Genomic DNA, 7,537 nt, shown 5'->3' with positions numbered 1-7,537 from the left:
AAACACTAGTCCAATGGTTTGGTTCAAATCAAAAACACTAGTCCAATGGTTTGGTTCAAATCAAAAACACTAGTCCAATGGTTTGGTTCAAATCAAAAACACTAGTCCAATGGTTTGGTTCAAATCAAAAACACTAGTCCAATGGTTTGGTTCAAATCAAAAACACTAGTCCAATGGTTTGGTTCAAATCAAAAACACTAGTCCAATGGTTTGGTTCAAATCAAAAACACTAGTCCAATGGTTTGGTTCAAATCAAAAACACTAGTCCAATGGTTTGGTTCAAATCAAAAACACTAGTCCAATGGTTTGGTTCAAATCAAAAACACTAGTCCAATGGTTTGGTTCAAATCAAAAACACTAGTCCAATGGTTTGGTTCAAATCAAAAACACTAGTCCAATGGTTTGGTTCAAATCAAAAACACTAGTCCAATGGTTTGGTTCAAATCAAAAACACTAGTCCAATGGTTTGGTTCAAATCAAAAACACTAGTCCAATGGTTTGGTTCAAATCAAAAACACTAGTCCAATGGTTTGGTTCAAATCAAAAACACTGGTCCAATGGTTTGGTTCAAATCAAAAACACTAGTCCAATGGTTTGGTTCAAATCAAAAACACTAGTCCAATGGTTTGGTTCAAATCAAAAACACTGGTCCAATGGTTTGGTTCAAATCAAAAACACTAGTCCAATGGTTTGTCGTTGAAGAGAAAAACATGCCGCCATTATTACGGCACGAAACGAACACACAGCCTCCACAGCATGTTGTAGTCCAAACAAACCAGCCCGTTCACTTGCAGTTGAACTCATTTTCCCAGAAGCCCTATATAGCAGCCCAGACTTACTTACTTATACTCCTCTTCGTCCCCTATGGGACATAAAAAAAAAGAATGGACAAAGCGTTCTCCGGGTCTGATATGGACGTAAAATGAAGCCAGTCAGTCCTTGAACTGTAAATCGCCATCTTTCTAGATCCGTTTGGGCCCAGCTGAGCCATTGGCTGGCCCAGACAACGAGGCGGGACTTCCCCCCTTCTTCTTAGTTGGTTTTCATTTTGACTCGAGTGGGTGGGGGATCCCGATCATAGACTGTAACGGTAGCCACGCCCCTCAGAACATACGCGACTTTATGGTCATTTTTTTTTAAATAAATGTGACCATAATTTTCCCAAAAGAATATTATGACATTAGAAATGAGACTTTAAACTAGTGACTGGAAGCAGAAAGTATTCTCTATATGGAGCTATGGGGTGTTTTGGGCCCAATGACAGCGCCACAACAGGCCATTATATGAACTTTCAGGAAATCCCGATTTCCTTAGTGGCTTCACAAAATCTCTGTCTGACTGCCTCCCCTGGTTAAATCTCTGTCTGACTGCCCCCCCTGGTTGCGCCTCTCCTCTCCCCAGGACAGGTTCATCTGTTCCAGCTCCATGCGTCACATGAGTTCTGTGCCAGGTGGTCTTGGGCCTCCCAGGTTTTCTTTTGCCTGCATGGTGGTGTCCATCTTAAGGAACACTTCTATTCTCCTTGTGTCTTGTCTTGACCACTCTCTCCAGCTCTCAGATCCATAGCAGCCCCAGAGCACGGCTTTGATTTGACCGGTTTCGTCGTCATAACGCGACGGCCCCCTCACTGCAGGTCTGCCACAAATCCGCTCTTTCTTTTTTAATTATAAAAAAAAAAGGCGGATTTAATTAACATTAATCAAATAGCGGGTTTAGCGTATTATGCAGCACCGGCACATTCAATTGCGCGGGAACGCGGGTTATACACAGTAGAACCTTAAATGTCTATTTATAGCACTCCCGTTCAGATCGGATGCGTATGTAAATGTAGCCTATACTGTATGTGGCATGTGCCCAATATGTTCCAAAATGCAGCCGACTTGAGCTATAAATTTGATTGACCGATTGACCAAACGCTCTCTCTAGAGAACTAGACTCAGCAAGATTATACCAGGACCGAAGTCATCGCCTCGTCTGTCACGTGTCGCGGGGCAGCAGGGTATAGGATCCAAGTGCAGACAGCAAGGCATGAGGCAGAAGATCTCAAATGCAATGGATTTATTGAACAAAGACTCAAGGAACAGAACACACCGAGACTCACAATAATAATCGGACGAGGAACTGTACAGAGCAGGGGAGTATATAAAGGCCACAGGTGAACACAACTGACAATCAACACTAGGATAGGCTAACAGGCAAAACGGAAGACAGGTGACTAGTATAGGGTCACACCTTAGAGTATATATATGAATAGAGAAGACACCCGAGTTCTCCTCCCATCCACTTGCATTGAGTTGCTCAAAAGTGCATGAGGCGATTTCACTCCTCCTTCCTGGTAGGAACAGAGTGCATTCTGGGACGGATTGCAATGGTGAGTGGCCCCAAACACGCGCTGCCGTTGAACACGCACGAGCGTCGTCCGTCGTGAACGTGTACAATAATAGTCAATTTGTTTGGGGCCAGGCTGCAATACCTTCATTCGGCCACTATGTCCATTTCGCCTCAGGGTTTCCTCTGGGTGCCTTCTCTATAAATATATATACTCTAAGGGTCACACTAATACAGGGAGGTGAGACAAGGCAGGTGACAGCAAACGAGGCAGACAGGAAACACTATAGGAACAAAACTGCAAAATAAGAGTACACAAGAGTAGGGGAAACTCAAACTGGAACTATAAGACGCAAGGAAAACACGATACTTCAAAATCACGGGAACACGACAGAAAGGTCAAAACAATAACTAAAAACCAAGAACGGGGTACACGAGAAACATAACAATGTCAACACATGTCACGGACCGTGATGTTTGTGTAAGCGGAGCCTATATATCACTGCTGTCCTGTCAGCATGTTTTTTATTTTTTATTTCATATTCTTTATTTACCCAGGGAAGTAGCTGAGCACAGGTGCTCATTTTCAGCAATGCCCTGCACATAGACAGACACACACACACACACACACACACACACACACACACACACACACACACACACACACACACACACACACACACACACACACACACACACACACACACACACACACACACACACACACACACACACACACACACACACACATTAAAACCTGGGAGCTGACCAGTACAACCACTGTTGGCCACTAAGCAGCTCCAGGGGGAGCAGTTGGGGGTTCAGTGCCTTGCTCATACCAATATCGATCTTTCCCCCGATCCAATCTTTATATTTTTTATATAACACTCATGCCATATCACAATATAGCAACTATCCTAATGTATGTCACTCTAGTGTCGTCTGTTGTGTTGCCTTTCAATTATGGAAGGACACAAATGTGACTATATATTTTTTAGAATGACTGTCATTTTGTTTTGTTTTTCTTCTTGCTTAAAGCATGGAATCATAGCAAAACTAGAAAAAGTGCCCTTCTGGGCACAGGTCTCCACCAGGAGGACAGGTGTGCGTGTGATGTTGGAGTAATATAAACATGTTTTTTTGTTTGTTTGTATGTTTCTTGCAACAATTTGTTTTGTTGAGGAAATCACTCATAGCATCTCTGAGGATAGAATTCTGGATGAGCAGGACATGTGCAGCATTTTGTACAAAATGGGCTAGTACTGAAAACTTTGGAAGGCTAATCAGATTAGCTGATAACGGAAGGACGGACGGAAGGACGGACGGAAGGACGGATGCAAAACATATACTCTCTCCCCATGCCTTCGGCCTGGTGGAGACAACAATGATGTATTGGTTAAGTAGAGTGAATACAGTTCTACAGCTTATAGAACTGAAGTCAGGTTAAAACTCTTAAAGAGTATCTCTCTCATTCAGATAGAGTAGGCTACTATACAGACACCTAGGTGTCTTTCACGAGTGTGCAGTCTTTGTTTGATCGCGGCGCGATTTCCGATCTCCCGATTCCGATCGGGGACAACCCTCATATCAGGAAGTTCAGTGTCGCATTGGTCCAAATCTTTGTGGTCCAATGCTGGAAGTGCAAACGAGCGCTCAATGTTAAAGCCTACAGCTGCACGGGGGTTTCCTCGTCATGAATCCACGGGTCCGCCTGCAGTCCTTCCTCTTACCACCAGGTGCCCAGTGCTTCAACGTTGGAGCGCCTCACACTGGCCCCCTTGCATGACATGCATGCCCGGGTGTAGCCAAGAGAGGTCTTTTAACCTGAACGGGAACCCATTTTGGTGTTAGCATCATGTTACGCTTTATAGCTATTGAAAAACAGCAGAACTACAAGCTCGTAGCGCGCCACTCGGTGGGGCGCTATGAGCTTGTAGATCTGCTGTTTTTCAATAGGTCTGCTGTTTTTGAAAAAAATCGAAGAACGACTGAATTTTTTTAGAATCTGATCTCGGGTCAGAATGGGTTCATCAGACCAGTGTGTGTCCAGTGGAAACCGAGTCGTATATGAATCTGATCTCAGGTCAGAATGGGTTAAGCTTACTGTGTCGAGCCTGGCTGGGACTGTATGTGTAAGATAGTCCACAAACGGCATGCGAGGTTACGTACATATTTGTCCTTCAGCTGCCTTGTCTGTCATCCAGGTGAGAGAGGGCGGTGTGAAGGGCCCTCTCTCTCTCTCTCTCTCTCTCTCTCTATCTGTCTGTCACTCCCACAGTCCATCACCTCAGTGCTATACTGTCCCACTCTCTCTCTACTACTCTATCGTCAGCAGTTCTCTGCCTCCTAGTGTCTGCCTATATTATACTCACCTGCAGTGTTGCCAAAAGTCCACTTATTTACTCTTTGTGACCTGGGAGTTGTAGAGGATGAGTTTAATGTTGTTTTCTATTGTCCACTACACCATGATTTAAGAAACGTTTTATTTGAAAAAAATTCAGGATAAGAACCCAGATCTGTTTTGGATGTCTGAGTGTTTTATGTTAAATTGGTTGTTCAGTAATGAATGTTTTTGGAAAATTCATAGAGAAGGCATGGCAGTTAAGTTGGAGAACGATGTATCCATGAGTAACTGTCCATTTGTGTATATGTATTATTATATATGTACAATTTTGTGTGAGTGTCTTGTAAGCCTGTGCGGGCTGGGCATCTTATGGTGTAGGACACTTTAATAAAAACTCTATCATATCTATCTATTTACCGCGACTTTGGGCTGGAGTTAAAAAAAAAAACTATAACAAGCCAACATCTCTTCGATGTATTATATGCTATAAATTAGGGCATTAAGCAACTAGTCGACTAGTTTACTAGTCGACTAGTTTACTAGTCGACTAGTAAATCCACTAGTCGACCTTGTTGGTACTAGTTGACTAGTTGATAAGGGGGAAAACAAATAAGTTTATTTTTTTCCTCGATTTTATAGGCCTCAAGATCAGGTAGATTATAGTTATAGTCACCAATGTACATAGTTTTTAAACGTACGTATACGTATAGTACGTATAGGTTTTTACACATAATAGGTAGTTAAACAACTAGTCAACTACTAAAAATGACTAGAAGTGAATGCCCTACTATGCATACCCAGTGTGGGTATCGGTCTGGTGTCTACTTATTAAGCCCTGTGCTCAAGTATGTGTTGTGTTTCGAGGTGAGATTTGACTTATTCAGAGTTCATTGGCTTGTTTTTTGGCCGCCGTGTCATAGCAGATCTACAAGCTCATAGCGTGCCACCGAGTATGGCGCGCTACGAGCTTGTAGGTCTGCTATTTTTTGAAGAATCTTAGATGGGGTTCAGCGGGCCCTCTTATACATAGTAAAAGTTGGGTTCCTTGACATGAAATATTATAACACCCACTGATACAGAAACATATTAAGGTCTTTCGGAAAACTGTCAGGATTTTGAAGACATCTTTTTAAATTTCGGCGTCAGGCCAAAATGGGTTCTGCGGACACATTATCTCTCTTATACTGTATATATACGGTCTGTCTAAGTTTCACTGAAAGAAGAAGTAAAAACATGTTTGGATTGTCCTTGCATTTGACTTTTTTACCGTACATTAGACCTGCTTCCAAGTGACGTTCGTTGGGGTTTTGTTTATGTCAAGGTTGTTGCTGTCCCACTGCTAAATGTGTGTGTGTGTGTGTGTGTCTGTGTGTGTTTTTTTTGTTGGCATAATGCATGCGTGCGTGCATGCATGTGTGTGTGTGCGTGCGTGCGTGCATGTGTGTGTGTTAGGGAGTAATTATGGAGAATAAAGGCCTAGTTGTACGGAGTGAAACTGTGGGGTTTTGAAGTGAGATGGGACATGCTTTTCTGTCTGGCTGAACAGACTCAATGGCCCTATTCAGCCAGCCCCCTCACGGCCCATTGTCCTCACCACCACCAACCCTGACGCACGCACGCACACACACACACACACACACACACACACACACACACACACACACACACACACACACACACACACACACACACACACACTGGTGTGTGGACTCATGGTTGAGCTTTTGGAATTAGAGGGGATGCCTACAGAAAAAAAGAGAGAGAGAGGTGTGTGCGTGTGCGTGTGTTTGTGTGTGTGTGTGTGTGTGTGTGTGTGTTCTGTGTTGGATCTTCCCTCTAAAGTTAAACCAAATACACGCTCCATATATGGCCGTCTCCATATACTGTATAAAGCTCACGACACTGACCTCATCAAACCCTGGATATATATATATAGCCATACATGGAGAACACTGGATCGTCACCTACAGTATATAGATCTGTTTATATGGGAAGCCGGCCAGCGACACTCTATACATCTGACCTCAAACCTCAAACCCTTAGATCTCCATATATGGAGCTGACCCGTTCTGACGTTCCATTAATGTTGACCCCTTCCCCATCCGTCCCTTCCTCTTCGATGTCTCCCTTTTGACTGATACCGGTCCATTTAAACCCATTCTGAACGGGAACCCATTTTGGCGTTGGCATCATGTTATGCTTTAGCTATTGAAAAATAGCAGATCTACAAGCTCATAGCGCTATTTTTGAAAAATCGAAGAACGACTGGCATTTTTAGAATCTGATCTCAGGTCAGAATGGTGTTAATCAGACCAGTGTGTGTCCAGTGGAAACCTCGTATGAATCTGATCTCAGGTCAGAATGGGTTAAACTCTGGAGACGGGCCCGCGCCACAGTTATTATAGTGCAGCCAGTGGATATTTAGTCGACTAAAACTAGACTTAACACTATAAAACATTCCAGGTGACTGACTGACTGACTGTGTGTGTGTGTGTGTGTGTGTGTGTGTGTGTCTGTGTCTGTGTGTGTGTGTAGTGGTTAAACAACTCCATCCAACAAAGGGAAAAGGTTTTGTATGCACACGCACGCACGCGCACACGCACGCGCACACACACACACACACGCACACATGCGCACGCACACAATAGTCTGGGGGTCTGTGCCGCGGCAGTAACAGGGACTCATGCACACGGCAGGCCGCCCAGGGGTTAATGATCGTCGCCCATTGCTTTGGGAGTACCATTAGGCCATTGATCCGTCTCTCTGGATGCCACCTGGGGTCGGAACGTGCTGGGTCCTCCATTGTGTCTGACTGTGGCTGTCTGGGGTGTAGTGTCACTGAGTGGTCATTTAAGCCTTTGGGGG

Source organism: Protomyctophum parallelum (genome assembly GCF_964188405.1).
Source record: "Protomyctophum parallelum genome assembly, chromosome: 21".
Taxonomy (NCBI): domain Eukaryota; kingdom Metazoa; phylum Chordata; class Actinopteri; order Myctophiformes; family Myctophidae; genus Protomyctophum; species Protomyctophum parallelum.
This window is presented reverse-complemented; position numbering follows the sequence as displayed.